The following is a 17,436-nucleotide window of genomic DNA, read 5'->3' on the forward strand; positions in this document are numbered from 1 at the left end:
CTGTAATTAGGGTGTAGAGGTCTACATAAGGAGTGCCAAACACTAAGCCTGAAGAAAATCCAGATACAAATGTCCAAAGGTGTTCCTCAGTTGAGTATAAGAAGACATGATGTTGAGCCAAATGGAGTTCAGAAACCCAGGGATATTCCAAAAAAAGAAGAGCATGTATGAGTAAAAATAATAATATTAGTCATTTTAAAACAGGTTCTTATCATGCAACCCATAGTGGGCTGTAATCCTATTGCTTTGGTCTTTTTAGTGCTAGGATTTCAGAAGTATACCACCAAGCCCAGCACTCATGGTATTCATATGAAAAGAGTATTTCAACCACAAGTTACTTTTTACAAGTTACAAGCCTGAGTTTTCTTGGTATGTTTGGTCTGATGAAGGGGCTGAGTTGAGACAAACAGACAACCCCAGATCCTTTATCTTAGGCAGAAATTATCTTTGCCCGTAGAAAGCCTCACTGCACTCTAATGAGTTCCTGATGTTTTAGGGTGTGTTTCAGTGGTTGCTTCTTTGATCTATTCACCTTTTACAGAATAGTTCATGTATTGGCCATTGTCTTACCATAATTACAATATGTTCTCCGTGCTACACTTATAGCCTCTTTCTCAGGTTGGACTCAGTTGGGATACAGAGTAAAAAGCCAAAACATACAGCATGAAAATGGAATACATTCACATAAATAGGCATAGGTAGAAATGCAAAACTATACAGAAGAGAACAAAGTGGGCTTATCTACTTGACAGTTGTTGCCTAGAACTGTGTACTAATTAGCATATTCTTTTTTTAACTTTTCCAAGGTCACACACTTTATTCATAGATAGATTTGGGCTTTAACTATGTATCTCTGCCTTCCATAGCTGACTCCCTTTCATCAACTCTAAACATTTTTTTCACACAAAGAAGCAGAGGTAGACATAGAGTACATAGTAGAAATCAAAAGCACAAACTATCTTCTATACCCTGTGTACCTCACCACAGTATTCCTATACAGGGCTTAGGCACAGTGAAGTCTCAATAGTGCTTATTCCTTGTCTTCATCACATGCAGATAAAATACTGGCATGATGGACAATCTCCTCTATCAGGTGATCACTCTTTGGCTTATCTTAATTTTGAAACATACATATTGCTAAGTTCATATTACTTAAGTTTTTCTGAAAGTAGATGGGGGCACTTCTTAATACCTCAAGCTATACACGTAGATTTGTCACTGTACTGGAGATTTATTTAGTCTTGAACTAGCCTCAGTATTTAATTATCACCTAAGCTAGGGATGGAGAGATTAACATATTCTTTATATGTTTCCCTATACACTGTCAAGACATGGGTGAAGCTGGAACTGTGGGAGGTAGCAGGATGGAATCACACTTGGTTCTGCAAGGGAACTTTCACTGTGTTGAAGAGGAGGGAACGGTTCTAAAGGAATCCTGATATAGCAGGTGTGTAGGAGGAGCAAGTATAGAGACATGATGTATGGCAACATATTGTATTTAGGGTTTTTATTGAATAAGTGGATTTTAGCTGATTTTGTCACAAAAAGCAAGCATGTAAGATAATACATCTATTGATTCATATTTCTGTAGAGATTTATTAACTATGTGGGTGTTGTAAAGCTCAGATACACTTATCAAAGAGATGCTAGCTAGCACTGTGGGAGGATAGTGAATTCAAGATCACACTGACTGATGAGATTATATCTCAATATAAATACACAAAGAACTGCTGTGGTCACATAAGACATACAATCAGAAAACTCTTCAGTGGTCAGAGAAGAAATGGCCAAAGAGGAAAGAGGAACCTTCTGTGGTCACTAAAACAGATTTCATTCACATGGACAGCAAATGCAGCAGGAGAAATCCTAGATTTAGGCACATTGTTTACTTGACAAAGTAACTGTGCATGCAGAAACTGAGGAAACCAAAACTAGAATGTGACAAAAATAGGTATTTCTGGACAGGAATGGAGTTAGAAGGTTTCCTAAAATCCAAAACAGCAAAGAATGTGCTGTGGAAAGTCTGCTCTCATGATCAAAGCTGCCATGAATTGAGAAGTCATGATAGCAGAAAATATAATTATGTAACAAAGACAGCTGTAGTTTGTGAAAACAAGAAGGTATATGTTTTTTTATAGAGGGAGCTACAACATATAGCATTTAAAGCCAAGCTCATAACCAGAGCAGAAAGACTTTTAAAGGCATGAGCAAGGAGTGACTTCTTACATTATCAAAGTAGATGCACCTGGAAAAATCATGAAGGTGAAGGACTTATTTCTTAGCCAGTGATAGAAACTTTTTTTCTGACCAACTCGGTTGAGCCTATAGAAGAGGAGAAGCAGGAAAATTTCCTTAAGTAGGGTGGATATGGATTGGGAAGACATGGTAATGGAAAACTTCTTGCATTACCAAGCAACTTTAACTCATGATGAAATGGATTTGGAAAGCATTTCACAACTACAACCCTGCACTGAATGAGATGACATAGAAGTTGAGCATCACTTTCTTGTCAACAGCATCTATATCTAGGGAAAGACATAGTGATGGATGACATATTACAGTACTAAAGTAAAAGGGAGGATGTGACTGCAAAGAATTCCAGAGTATTGCCAGAGTAGTTGCGAGTTAGAAACATATAGGCATGGAAAATTATAATGTGATTTAAAAAACCCTTATAAGTGAATAAGTCATACTAGATGTTCTCTTTGCAACCAAAATATTTAATGATTATCCAAGACCGACAATTGAATTCTATCTTTTATGGGTGCTCATTTTGAATAATAAATTGATAAGAAAAACTTTGTCAATGCATTAAAGAGATATGTTAGTAAAGACATAAGATAGAAAGCTTATTTCCTAATAAAACTATGTATGGTAGAAAATATAGCATGAAGAGTACATTTCATGAAGCAGATAGGAAAATGATAGCCATTTTTATCATCATTTATTACTGTGGTGGGGAAATACTTGACAAAAATATGGCTTTGAAATATATGGAAATTGAAAATTTCAGAAGCTATCAAAGAATATACCTGGAAAAGACAAGAATATAGAGTAGGCTGGGCATTGGTGGTGCACACCTTTAATCCCAGAACTCAGGAGGTAGAGGCAGATGGATATCTGTGAGTTTAAGGCCAGCCTGGTCTACAGAGCGAGTGCCAGGATAGGCTCCAAAGCTACACGGAGAAAACCTGTTTTGAAAACCAAAAAAAGAATATGGAATAGATATTATGATTTGAAGGCAGCTATAACTCGAGAAGACATAGATATTGAAGACTGCTGTGTTGCCAAAATAAATCCAGCTATGGAAGACATATAAATGCAATAATCCCTTCATGGCTAGAATAAATGATGATGAAGAAGATACAGAAATGGCAAACTTCCTTTGAAACCTACATGACATGTTTTCTTTGGGAGTGGCTGAGTTTAAAGATTTGCCTCCTCACCAGAGCACAGGTAACTAGATAAAAACGAGATACAGAACACTTTTGAATGATCAAAGTAGAAAGAGCTGGAATCATAAAATGCAGAGACTATTATGATTAATACAGGGATTAATGTGGAGAATATCAAATGGAAAGCTTTCTATTTAAAACTAGAGTAGAAAAGACATAAAGGGGTTATGGATATCAGAACAGCAATGCCTATGAAAGACATGGCATAGGAAACATTAAACACCAAACAGGTAATCATTGTCACATAGCTGAAATTTCTTATTGTTAGACCAGACAATGAAGGGAAGAACATGAACATGAAAGATACCAATTGTTCAAGAATTTATCATTGAAAAACACACAAACCTGAAACAAACTAGAAAACACTTAATCCTAGTATCGAGGGGAAAAAACCTGGAAAATAACTGGCACATACTTGAAAAATAACTTCACAGAAACCAAGCAAATGCTAACTAACAAAAAAGACCTAGCTATGGACACCAAATAATCAGCTACCACAATTGAGCACGTACAAGTCTGAGCATGGACCATGCTGCCTGGCACCTTGCCAGCCTGCAGAGTGACCCAGATGTTCACCCACCCATTTGGCCTAAAAATCCCAGTCCTACTCTGGATCTCACAGCTTATACACCAGTTGAGTCAGGTAAGTGCTCCTGAACCCAGAATGCCCCTGCCCTTCATAATCCCAGGCATAGATAATGTAGCAATCAGAACCCTACCACAACAAAGTGAGAAACATACTCTTATGAAACTGCCCAATCCTTACAAACCTATGATTAATTGGTATCTTGCACACTGCACACTAGACAATGAGACTGATCCAGTATTCTGCTTTCCAACAAGATGGCCATTATCCTTCTATGGGCAAAAACCCTGTGATTCATCACATCCTGGTGACTAAAAATTTGCAGATAAGGCTGGGATCATACAGCCACAAACCAGCCCAATTTATTGACTGGGGCATAGCTGCATTAAAACTAAATATCCCCAAATACTTAGGCACAGATAGCAACGTGATGCATATGCAACATTCCAATATGTGAAGTTCCCAAATATCAAATTCTCATGAATTCTATAATTACAGGACTGGCTGGGATCCCATAGATTCTGATAAATGCAGCATAGTAGGAACAAAGACATGATTTCAGAGGCAATTTTCCACTAGTGTTAGTCTTGAGGTACACGAGCCCATAGAGGAAAGGGGCACAAAAAGCATTAAAAAAGACAATGCAGTAACACAAATACACAATCCGAAGACCTATGGTCAAAAACTGAACCCCGGGATGAGAACCACTGCTACAAGACAAGGTCTCTGTTGACTTTACAACAGTGGGCAAAGTTAGTGCCCCAGATCACATGAATTCTCACAATATTTGACACACCCTAATAGGCCAAGTTGATGGGGTCCCATTTTACAAAGAGTTCTGTGTGGGAACAGTGAGTGAACGACACGACACCTCCCCACCCCAATTGGGCTACATTGCAAGGTGTAGCTGGAATCTTGTAGTCTGCATGCCAGTATTTCATGGATTCTGGTCCATTCACTTGCTGCTCACCACATGTACATACTGCACATGGATGTGTCATCAAAAACCCTGGGCAACATCCTGTCCTGAGAAAGTCACCCTTCCCTACTGGGATGAGCAGAAAGGGCGGCCATCATGCAGGCTCCACACCAGCTGAGGCGTGAAGCGGTCTAGACCTTGCCTTTCCCACACAGGCTCTTGGGGGACACCCATTGTTACTCTCCACTTATAAACATGAGAGCATTGTGTGCCTCAGCTCCTGAGCTCCTCATAGAATTCCATAGTCCCAGGCTTGGCCACATCTCCCATAGCCTGTGTTCCATTCCAGCAAAGTGAAGATGCCCACAGCTCTCGTCACAGTCCATGGTCCCACTTTCCACATCTGGATGGATATGCACACCTTGAGCTCTCATTCAGTAAGGGGCAAGCTCTAGGCTGGCACATACCCATCACTTACGACCCAGTGCAGAGACTAGCTGGGGACACAAGTTGTGCCTGCCATTACATTCAGCTGCGACATAGACAGATTAATGCTGTCAACTTGACAGTGTTTCCTAATTTCCACCAACGATTTACAAAGACCATTAGAAAGGGTGCCACAAATATATCTCCATGGCCCTGTCCCCGACTCTTTGGCCCTGCTGGTGTTACACAGTTTCGTGGACCTGACTAGTTTTTACAGCTCTATATTATCCCCAAATCTGATCAATCTGAACCAACTGGGATCCTCTTGCTCGCAGTCAGACCATCCTTGTAGAAGGTCTGTAGCTTTATTTCACAAAAGTCACCCACGGAATCTGGAGATGCCTTTTCCAGGGTCCATGAGCCTGTGTAACACCCAAGACTCAGCAGTGACCCAGATATGATCAGCCCCCAACAATGTACCCAACCACCCAGTACAGAGACCTTGCTGTGGGCAAATGGCCTTCACCTTTCAATTGGGAAGAGTGGCCAGACACTACCCATCTTCCATGCATCCAAAAGGCAGTGTGGGTTTCAACAGCTCCCCCACCTGGCAGCAGTAATACAGTTCCGCATTTTGTGTTGACCACAACCTGTAACATTATTGTACTTGCAAAATCCTAACAGTAATTTTGCTCCTGCTATGAGTCCCAGCAGGAATGTGTTTTTTACAGGTGGTCTTTGGGAGGGTCGCAACCACTGGGATGAGAACCACTGCCACGAGACAAGGTCTCTGTTGTCTTTACAACAGCGGGCAAAGTTAACGCCCCAGATCACATGAATTCTCACACTATTTGACACGCCCTAATAGGTCAAGTTGATGGGGTCAGCATGCCAAAGAGTCCTGTGCAGGAACAGTGAGTGAACAAAACCTCCCCACCCCAATTTCTCTAACTTGCTGGGCCTAGATGGAATCTTGTAGTCTGCATGCCAGTATTTCATGGATTCTGGTCCATTCAATTGCCTGTTCACAGCAAGCCCATAATTGAAATGGAAGTGGCGTCAAAACGCCTGGGCAAAATCCTGTCCTGGTGAGGGCCTATCATACCAGAGTCACACTTCCCTAATTGGATGAGTTGAAAGGGCAGGCATCAAGCAGGCTCCAAACCAGCTGAGGCTTGAAGCGGCCTAGACCTTGCCTATCCCACACAGGCTCTTGGGGGATACCCGGTGTTATTCTCCAGGTACACAAGACAAGAGAGCAGTGAGGCCCAACCCTGAGTTCCTCATAGAATTCCGTAGTACCAGGCCTGGCTGCATCTGCAACAACTTCTGCTCCATTCCAGCAAAGTGACGATGCCCACAGCTCCCGTCACAGACCACAGTCCCACTCTCCACATCTGGATGGATATGCACATCTTGAGCTTCAGGTCCACAAGGGGCAAGCTCTAGGCTGGCACATACACATAAATTACAACACAGTGCAGAGACTAGCTGGGGACGCAGGTTGTGGCTGCCACTACATTCGGCTGGGTCAAAGACAGATTAATGCTGTCAATCACCACAGCTCAGAGGTTTTCCAGGATGCCACACAAGGTGCACCTGGCCCCTCAGCTATAGGGCATTGGGTCCATCATGCTCATGCATTCAAAACTTCACAAGGTTTCCTAATTTCCACCAACATTTAAGAAAACCATTAGAAAGGGTGGCACAAATATATCCCCATGGCCCTGTCCCAGACAATTTGGCCCTGCTGGTGTTGCACAGTTTCGTGGACATGACTAGTTGTTACAGCTCTATATTATCCCCAAATTTGATCAATCTGAACCAACTGGGATCTCATTGATAACATACTGACCATCCTCAAAGATGGACTGTAGTTTTTCTTTCAACCATGTCACCCACAGCATCAGGGGATGCCTCTTCCAGGGTCCAGGTGCCTGTGCAACACCCAAGACTCAGCAGTGACCCAGATATGTTCTTCTGCCACGAATGTGTCCACCCACACTGGACAGAGACCTTGCTGTGGGCAAATGGCCTTCACTTTTCAATTAGGAAGAGCGGCAAGACTGTACCCACATTCCGCAGAGCCAATAGGCAGTGATTGGGTTTCAACAGCTCCACCACCTGGCACCCTCTAATACAGTTCCTCAGGTTGTGTTGACTACCAACCAAAAAATTATTTTCCTTTCCAGGTCCTAACTGTAATTTTGGTTCTGCTATGACTCCTAGCAGAAATTTCTTTTGTGCCGGTGGACATTTGGAGGGTCGCTAACTACAGGATAGGAACCCTTGCCAGGACACAAGGTCTCTGTTGAATTTACAACCCAGGCGAAGTTAGTGTCTCAGATCACATGAATTATCATACTGTTGTACATGTCCTAATAGGCCAAGTTGATGTGGTCCCCATTCCAAAGAGTCCTGTGTGGGAACAGTATATGAACGACACCTCCCCACGCAAATTTGGCTATATTGCAAGGCATAGCTGGAATCTTGTAGCCTGTATGCCAGTATTTCATGTATTCTAGTCCATTCATGTGCCTCCTCACAGCATGCCCATACTTCACATGGATGTGGCATCAAAGACGCCTGGGCAACATCCTGTCCTGCCAAAGTCACCCTTCCCCACTGGGATGAGCAGAAAGGGCGGGCATCATGCAGTCCCCACACCAGCTGAGGCTTGAAGCTATCTAGACCTTGCCTTTCCCATACAGGCTCTTGGGGGACACCCATTGTTACTCTCCACTTTTAAACATGAGAGCATTGTGTGCCTCAGCTCCTGAGCTCCTCATAGAATTCCATATTTCCAGACTTGGCCACATTTCCCATAGCCTGTGTTCCATTCCAGCAAAGTGACAATGTCCACAGCTCCTGTCAGAGGTCAGGGTCCCACTCTACACCTCTGGATGAATATGCATATCTAGAGCGCTAGGTCTGCAAGGGGCAAGCTCTAGGCTCCCACATACCTATCACTTAAGACACAGTGCAGAGACTAGCTGGGGACACATGTTGTGGCTGCCACTACATTCGGCTGTGTCAAAGACAAATTTATGCTGTCCACCACCACAGCTCAGAGGCTTCCCAGGATGCCACACAAGGTGCACCTGGCCCCCCAGCTGAGGGGCTTGAGTCCATCATGCCCATACATTGAAAACTTCACAAGGTTTCCTAATTTCCACCAACATTTAAGAAAACCATTAGAAAGGGTGGCACAAATATATCCCCATGGCCCTGTCTCAGACTCTTTGGCCCCGCTGGTGTTGCACAGTTTCATGGACATGACTAGTTGTTACAGCTCTATATTATCCCCAAATTTGATCAATCTGAACCAACTGGGATCTCATTGATAACATACTGACCATCCTCAAAGATGGACTGTAGTTTTCCTTTAACCATGTCACCCACGGCATCTGGGGATGCCTCTTCCAGGGTCCAGGTGCCTGTGCAACACCAGAGACTCAGCAGTGAGCCAGATATGTTCTTCTTCCATGAATGTCTTCACCCTCCCAGGACAGAGACCTTGCTGTGGGCAAATGGCCTTCACTTTTCAATTAGGAAGAGCGGCCAGATTGTACCCACTTTCCTCACAGCCAATAGGCAGTGAGTGGGTTTCAACAGCTCCACCACCTGGCACCCTCTAATACAGTTCCTCAGGTTGTGTTGACTACCAACCAAAAAATTATTTTCCTTTCCAGATCCTAATTGTAATTTTGGTTCTGCTATGACTCCTAGCAGAAATTTCTTTTGTGCCGGTGGATGTTTGGAGGGTCGCTAACTATAGGATAGGAACCACTGCCAGGACACAAGGTCTCTGTTGACTTTATAACAGCGGGCAAAGTTAGTGCCTCAGATCACAAGAATTATCATACTATTTGACACGCCCTAATAGGCCATGTTGATGCGGTCCCAATTCCAAAGAGTCCTGTGTGGGAACAGTGAGTGAAGGAAAACTCCCCACACAAATTTGGCTCCATTGCCAGGCATAGCTGGAATCTTGTAGCCTGCATGCCAGTATCTCATGGATTCTAGTTCATTCATTTGCCTCCTCACAGCATGCCCATACTTCACATGGATGTGGCATCAAAGATGCCTGGGCAACATCCTGTCGTGTCAAAGGCACCTTTCCCTACTGGTATGAGCCGAAAGGGTAGGCACCAGGCAAGCTCCACACCAGCTGAGGCTTGAAGCTGTCTAGACCTTGCCTTTCCCACACAGGCTCTTGGGGGACACCCGGTGTTACCCTCCAGTCATGAACATGACAGCATTGTGTGCCTCAGCTCCTGAGCTCCTCATAGAATTCCATAGTCCCAGGCTTGGGCACATCTCCCATAGACTGTATTCCATTCCTGCAAATTGACGATGCCCACAGCTCTCGTCACAGGCCACGGTCCCACTCTCCACATCTGGATGGATATGCACATCTTGAGCTATAGGTCTGCGAGTGGCAAACTCTAGGCTCGCACATACCCATCACTTATGACACAGTGCAGAGACTAGCTGGGGACGCAGGTTGTGGCTGCCACTACATTCGGCTGGAATATAGACAGATTAATGCTGTCCACCACCACAGCTCAGAGGTTTGCCAGAATGCCACACATCATGCATCTGGCTCCCCAGATATTGGGCTTTGGGTCCATCATGCTCATGCATTCAAAACTTCACAAGGTTTCCAGATTTCCACCAACATTTAAGAAAACCATTAGAAAGGGTGGCACAAATATCTCCATGGCCCTGTCCCAGACTCTTGGGCCCCGCTGGTGTTGCACAGTTTCATGGACATGACTAGTTGTTACAGCTCTATATTATCCCCAAATTTGATATATCTGAACCAACTGGGATCTCATTGATAACATACTGACCATCCTCAAAAATGGACTGTAGTTTTTCTTTCAACCATGTCACCCACGGCATCTGGGGATGCCTCTTCCAGGGTCCAGGTGTCTGTGCAACACCCAAGACTCAGCAGTGACCCAGATATGTTTTGCTTCCATGAATGTCTTCACACTCCCAGGACAGAGACCTTGCTGTGGGCAAATGGCCTTCACTTTTCAATTAGGAAGAGCAGCCAGACTGTATCCAGCTCCCTCATAGCCAATAGGCAGTGGTGGGTTTCAACAGCTCCACCACCTGGCACCCTCTAATACAGTTCCTCAGGTTGTGTTGACTACCAACCAAAAAATTATTTCCCTTTCAACATCCTAATTGTAATTTTGGTTCTGCTATGACTCCTAGCAGAAATTTCTTTTGCGCCGGTAGACGTTTGGAGGGTCGCTAACTACAGGATAGGAACCACTGCCTGGACACAAGGTCTCTGTTGAATTTACAACGCAGGCAAAGTTAGTGCCTCAGATCACAAGAATTATCATACTATTTGACATGCGCTAATAGGCCAATTTTATTTGGTTCCCATTCCAAAGAGTCCTGTGTGGGAACAGGGAATGAACTTCACCTGCACACACAAATTTGGCTACATTGCCAGGCATAGCTGGAATCTTGTACCCTGTATGGCAGCATTTCATGGATTCTAGTCCATTCATTTGCCTCCTCACAGCATGCCCTTACTGGATGTGGCATCAAAGACGCCAGGGCATCATCCTGTCCTGCCAAAGGCACCCTTCCCTACTGGTATGAGCAGAAAGGGCGGCCATTATCCAAGCTCCACACCAGCTGAGGCTTGAAGCTGTCTAGATCTTGCCTTTCCCACACAGGCTCTTGGGGGACACCCGGTATTACTCTCCAGTCATAAACATGAGAGCATTGTGTGCCTCAGATCCTGAGCTCTTCATAGAATTCCATATTCCAGGCTTGGCCACTTCTCCCATAGCCTGTGTTCCATTCCAGCAAAGTGACGATGCCGACAGCTCCAGTCACAGGCCATGGTCCCACTCTCCACATCTGGATGGATATGCACATCTTGAGCTCTAGGTCCGCAATGGGCAAGCTCTAGGCTGGCACATACCCATCTCTTACAACACAGTGCAGAGACTAGCTGGGGACGCAGGTTGTAGCCTGCCACTACATTCGGCTGGGTCAAAGACAAATTAATGCTGTCCACCACCACGGCTCAGAGGCTTTCCTGGATGCCACACAAGGTGCACCTATCCCCTCAGCTATGGGACTTTGGGTCCATCATTGCTCATGCATTCAAAACTTCACAAGGTTTACAAATTTCCACCAACATTTAAGAAAACCATTAGAAAGGGTGGCACAAATATATCCCCTTGGCCCTGTCCCAGACAATTTGGCCCTGCTGGTGTTGCACAGTTTTGTGGACATGAGTAGTTGTTACAGCTCTATATTATCCCCAAATTTGAACAATCTGAACCAATTGGATTCTCAGTGAAAACATAATGACCATCTTAAAAGATGGACTGATAATTTTCCTTTCAACCATGTCACCCATGGCATCTGGGGATGCCTCTTTCAGGGTCCAGGTGCCTGTGCAACACCCAAGACTCAGCAGTGACCCAGATACGTTCATCTGCCTGGAATGTCTCCACCCACCCAGGACAGAGACCTTGCTGTGGGTAAATGGCCTTCGCTTTAAATTAGGAAGAGAGCCAGACTGTACCCAGGTCCCTCACAGCCAATACGCAGTGGTGGGTTTCAACAGCTCCACAACCTGGCAACCTCTAATACAGTTCCTCAGGTTGTGTTGACTACCAACCAAAAATTTATTTTACTTGCGACATCCTAATTGTAATTTTGCTTCCGCTATGACTCCTAGCAAGAATTTCTTTTGTGCCAGTGGACTTTGGAGTGTTGCTAACCACAGGATAGGAAACACTGCCAGGACACAAGGTCTCTGTTGACTTTACAACAGCAGGCAAAGTTAGGGTCTCAGATCACATGAATTATCATACTATTTGACACGCCCTAATAGGCCAAGTTGATGCGGTCCCCATTCCAAAGACTCCTGTGTGGGAACAGTGAGTGAAGGAAAACTCCATACCCAAATTTGGCTCCATTGCCAGGCATAGCTGGAATCTTGTAGCCTGCATGCCAGTATCTCATGGATTCTAGTTCATTCATTTGCCTCCTCACAGCATGCCCATACTTCATATGGATGTGGCATCAAAGATGCCTGGGCAACATCCTGTCCTGACAAAGTCACCCTTCCCTACTGGGATGAGCAGAAAGGGCGGGCAGCATGCAGGCTCCACACCAGCTGAGGTTTGAAGCGGTCTAGACCTTGCCTTTCGCACACAGTCTCTTGGGGGACACCTGGTATTACTCTCCAGTTATAAACATGAGAGCATTGTGTGCCTCAGCTCCTGAGCTCCTCATAGAATTCCATAGTCCCAGGCATGGCCACATCTCCCGTAGCCTGTATTCCATTCAAGCAAATTGATGATGCCCCCAGCTCCCGTCACAGGCCACGTTCCCACTCTCCACATCTGGATGGATATGCACATCTTGAGCTATAGGTCTGCAAGGGGCACGCTCTAGGCTGGCACATACCCATCACTTACGACACAGTGCAGAGACTAGCTGGGGTTGCATGTTTTGGCTGCCACTAGATTCGGCTGGGATAAAGAGATTAATGCTGTCCCCCACCACAGCTCAGAGGCTTTCCAGGATGCCACACAAGGTGCACCTGGCACCCCAGCTGTGGGGCTTGTGTCTATCATGTTCATGTATCCAAAACTTCACAAGGTTTCCTAATTTCCACCACTTTTAAGAAAACCATTAAAAAGGGTGGCACAAATATATCCCCATGGCCCTTTCCCAGACACTTTGGCCCTGCTAGTATTGCACAGTTTTGTGGACATGAATAGTTGTTAAAGCTCTATATCATCCCCAAATTTGAACAATCTGAACCAACTAGGATCTCATTGATAACATGCTGACCATCCTCAAAGATGGACTGTAATTTTGCTTTCATGTCACCCGCGGCATCTGGGGTTGCCTCTTCCAGGGTCCAGGGGCCTGTGCAACACCCAAGACTCAGCAGTGTCCCAGATATGTTCTTCTGCCACGAATGTCTCCACCCACCCAGGACAGAGACCTTGCTGTGGGCAAATAGCCTTCACTTTTCAATTAGGAAGACCGTCAGACTGTACCCACCTTCCTCACAGCCAATAGGCAGTGAGTGGGTTTCAACAGCTCCACCACCTGGCAACCTCTAATACAGTTCCTCAGTTTGTGTTGACTACCAACCAAAAATTATTTTACTTGCGACATGCTAATTGTAATTTTTATTCTTCTATGACGCCTAGCAGGAATTTCTTTCGTGCAGGTGGACTTTTGGAGGGTCGCTAACCACAGGATAGGAACCACTGCCATGAGACAAGGTCTCTGTGGACTTTACAACAGCAGCCATAGTTAGTGTCTCAGATTACAAGAATTATCATACTATTTGACATGCCCTAATACGCCAAGTTGATGCGGTTCCCATTCAGAGAGTCCTGTGTGGGAACAGTGAGTAAACGACACCTCCCCACACAAATTTCTCTACATTGCCAGGTCTAGTTGTTATCTTGTAGTCTGCATGTCAGTATTTCATGGATTCTTGTCCATTCATTTGCCTGCTCACAGCATGCACATAGTTCACATAGATGTGTTCTCAAAATGCCTTGGCAATATCCTGTCCTGGTGACAGGCTAACTTGCCACAGAAACCCATTACTCTGGGTATAACAGAAAGGGCGAGAATCATGCAGGGTCCACTCCAGCTGAGCCTTGAAGTGGTCTAGACCTTGATTTCTCACACAGACTCTTGGGAGATGTCTGGTGTTACTCTGCAGGAATAAGCCAAGAGAGCAGTGAGTGCCCCAATCCTGAGCTTTTCATACAATTCCATAGTCCCAGGCCTGGGCAGATTTCCCACAGCCTGTGATCCATTACAGCAATATGAGGATGCCCACCGCTCCCGTCACAGGCCCCGGACCCACACTCTCCATCTGGATAGATATGTATACTTTGAGCTCTAGTCCAGCAAGGGGCAAAATCCAGGCTGCCACATATCTGTCCCTTATGACACTTGAAATATCTAGCTGGGGACACAGGTTCTGTGTGAATGTACATTGGGCTGAGAAGAAGTGAGAATAATGCTGGCCACCAACCACCACAGCTCAGAGGCCTGTTCGCAATGTGCACCAGGCCACCCAGCTATGAGGCTTGGGGCCCATTGTGCTCATGCATTCAACCCTTCCCAACCTTATCTAATTTCCACCAACTATTTACGCAACCCATTAGAGAGGGTGGAGTACATATATCCCCATGACTATGTCCCCCACTCTTAGGTCCTACTGGTGTTACACAGTTTCGTGAACCTAGCCACTTTGTTTCAGTTCTATATCCACATTATCCCCAAATCTGATCAATCTGAACCAACTGGGATCCTATTGCTCACAATCAGACCATCCTTGGATATAGGCTATAGCTTTCCTTTCACTGAAGTCACCCAATGCATCTGGGGAAGACTCTTCCAGGGTTCAGGAGCCTGTGCAACATCTAAGACTCATCAGTGACCCAGATATGTTCATCCCCCACCAATGTCCCCACCCACCCGGGACAGAGACCTTGCTGTGGGCAAATGGCCTTCACGTTTCAATTCAGAAGAGTGGCCAGACTCTCACCCAACTTCCTCACAGCCAAAAGGCAGTGAGTGGGTTTCAACAGCTCCAGCACCTGGCACCGTGTAATACAGTTCCTCATGTTGTGTTGACCAGCAACCATAACATTATTTTACTTGCTACATGACAACTGTATTTTTGCATCTGGTATGACTCCTAGCAGGAATGTGTTTTGCGCAGATGGTCTTTTGGAGGGCTGATACACACAGGATGAGAACCACTGCCATGAGACAAGGTCTCTGTTGAATTTACAACAGCGGGCTAAGTTAGTGCCCCAGATCACATGAATTATCACACTATTTGACACGCCCTAATAGGCCAAGTTAATGTGGTCCCAATTCCAAAGATTCCTGTGTGGGAACAGTGATTAAACGACACCTCCCCACGCGAATTTGCCTACATAGCATGGCATGGCTGGAATCTCGTAGACTGCATGCCAGTATTTCATGGATTCTGGTCTATTCACTTGCCTGCTCACAGCAAGCCCATAGTTCACATGGATGTCGCATCAAAAAACCTGGGAAGCATCCTGTCATGGTGACGGGTTAACATGTCACAGTCACCCTTCCCTAATGGGATGAGCAGAAAGGGGATGCCTCTTCCAGGGTCCAGGTGCCTGTGCAACACCCAAGACTCAGCAGTGACCCAGATATCTTCTTCTGCCACGAATGTCTACATCCAGCCAGGACAGAGACCTTGCTGTTGGCAAATGGCCTTCACTTTTCAAATAGGAAGAGCGGCCAGACTGTATCCACATTCCTCACAGCCAATAGGCAGTGAGTGGGCATCAACAGCTCCACCACCTGGCAACCTCTAAAACAGTTCCTCAGGTTGTGTTGACTACCAACCAAAAAATTATTTTACTTGCGACATCCTAATTGTAATTTTGCTTGGGCTATGCCTCCTAGCAAAAATTTCTTTTGCGCCGGTGGACTTTTGGAGGGTCGCTAACCACAGGATAGGAAAAACTGCCAGGACACAAGGTCTCTGTTGACTTTACAACAGCAGGCAAAGTTAGTGTCTCAGATCACAGGAATCATCATACTATTTGACATGCCCTAATAGGCCAAGTTGAAGTGGTCCCCATTCCAAAGGGTCCTGTGTGGGAACAGTGAGTGAACGACACCTCCCCACACAAATTTGGCTCCATTGCCAGGCATAGCTGGAATTTTGTAGCCTGCATGTCAGTATCTCATGGATTCTAGTCTATTCATTTGCCTCCTCACAGCATGCCCATACTTCACATGGATGTGGCATCAAAGACGCCTGGGCAACATCCTGTCCTGCCAAAGTCACCCTTCCCCACTGGGATGAGCAGAAAGGGCGGCCATCATGCAGGCTCCACACCAGCTGAGGATAGAAGCGGTCTAGACCTTGCCTTTCCCACACAGGCTCTTGGGGGACACCCATTGTTACTCTCCACTTATAAACATGAGAGCATTGAGTGCCTCAGCTCCTGAGCTCCTCATAGAATTCCATATTTCCAGACTTGGCCACATCTCCCATAGCCTGTGTTCCATTCCATCAAAGTGACGATGCCCACAGCTCCCGTCACAGGCCACAGTCCCACCCTCCACATCTGGATTGGCATGCACACTTTGAGCTCTATTTCATCAAGGGGCGAGTTTTAGGCTGGCACATACTCATCACTGACAACACAGTTCAGAGACTATCTGGCGACGCAGGTTGTAGCTGCCACTACATTTTTCTGGTTCAGTGACAGATTAATGCTGTTCACCACCACAGCTTAGAGGCTTTCCAGGATGCCACACAACGTGCACCTGGCCCCCCAGCTATGGGGCTTTGGGTCGATCATGCTCATGCATTCAAAACTTCACAAGGTTTCCTAATTTCCACCAACTATTTAAGTAAACCATTAGAAAGGTTGGCACACAAATATCTCCATGGCCCTGTGTCTGAGTCTTTGGCCCTGCTGGTGTAGCACAGTTTCATGGACATGACTAGTTGTTACAGCTCTTATATTATCCCCAAATTTGATCAGTCTTAACCCACTGGGATCTCATTGATAACATTCTGAGCATCCTCACCGTTGGACTGTAGTTTTTCTTACAGCCATGTCACCCTCTGCATCTGGGGATGCCTCTTCCAGGGTCCAGGTGCCTGTGCAACACCCAAGACTCAGCAGTGACCCAGATATGTTCTTCTGCGACGAATGTCTCCACCCACCCAGGACAGAGACCTTGCTGTCGGCAAATGGCCTTCACTTTTCAATTAGGAAGAGGGGCTAGACTGTACCCAACTTCGTCACAGCCAATTGGCAGTAAGTTGGTTTCAACAGCTCCACCACCTGGCACCTTCTAATACAGTTCCTCAGGTTGTGTTGACTACCAACCAAAAAATTATTTTACATGCGACATACTAATTGCAACTTTCCTTCTGCTATGTCTCCTAGCAGAAATTCCTTTTGCACCGGAGACTTTTGGAGGATCGCTAACCACAGGATAGGACCCACTGC

At 45.4% G+C, this 17,436-nt stretch overlaps 1 long non-coding RNA gene across 3 annotated transcripts in view; it reads right to left on the reverse strand.

Moving 5' to 3' along the window:
* The window catches only part of LOC106022511, a 90,922-nt gene that overhangs the window by 11,635 nt on the left and 61,851 nt on the right, over positions 1 to 17,436 (reverse strand). For all 3 annotated transcript variants that reach the window (XR_005876807.1, XR_005876806.1, XR_005876808.1), the window contains one exon: positions 1 to 17,436. This exon is cut by the window's right edge. This is a non-coding gene — a long non-coding RNA (uncharacterized LOC106022511).

This window comes from Mesocricetus auratus, unplaced genomic scaffold, assembly GCF_017639785.1.
Source record: "Mesocricetus auratus isolate SY011 unplaced genomic scaffold, BCM_Maur_2.0 Super-Scaffold_100003, whole genome shotgun sequence".
Classification (NCBI taxonomy): Eukaryota; Metazoa; Chordata; class Mammalia; order Rodentia; family Cricetidae; genus Mesocricetus; species Mesocricetus auratus.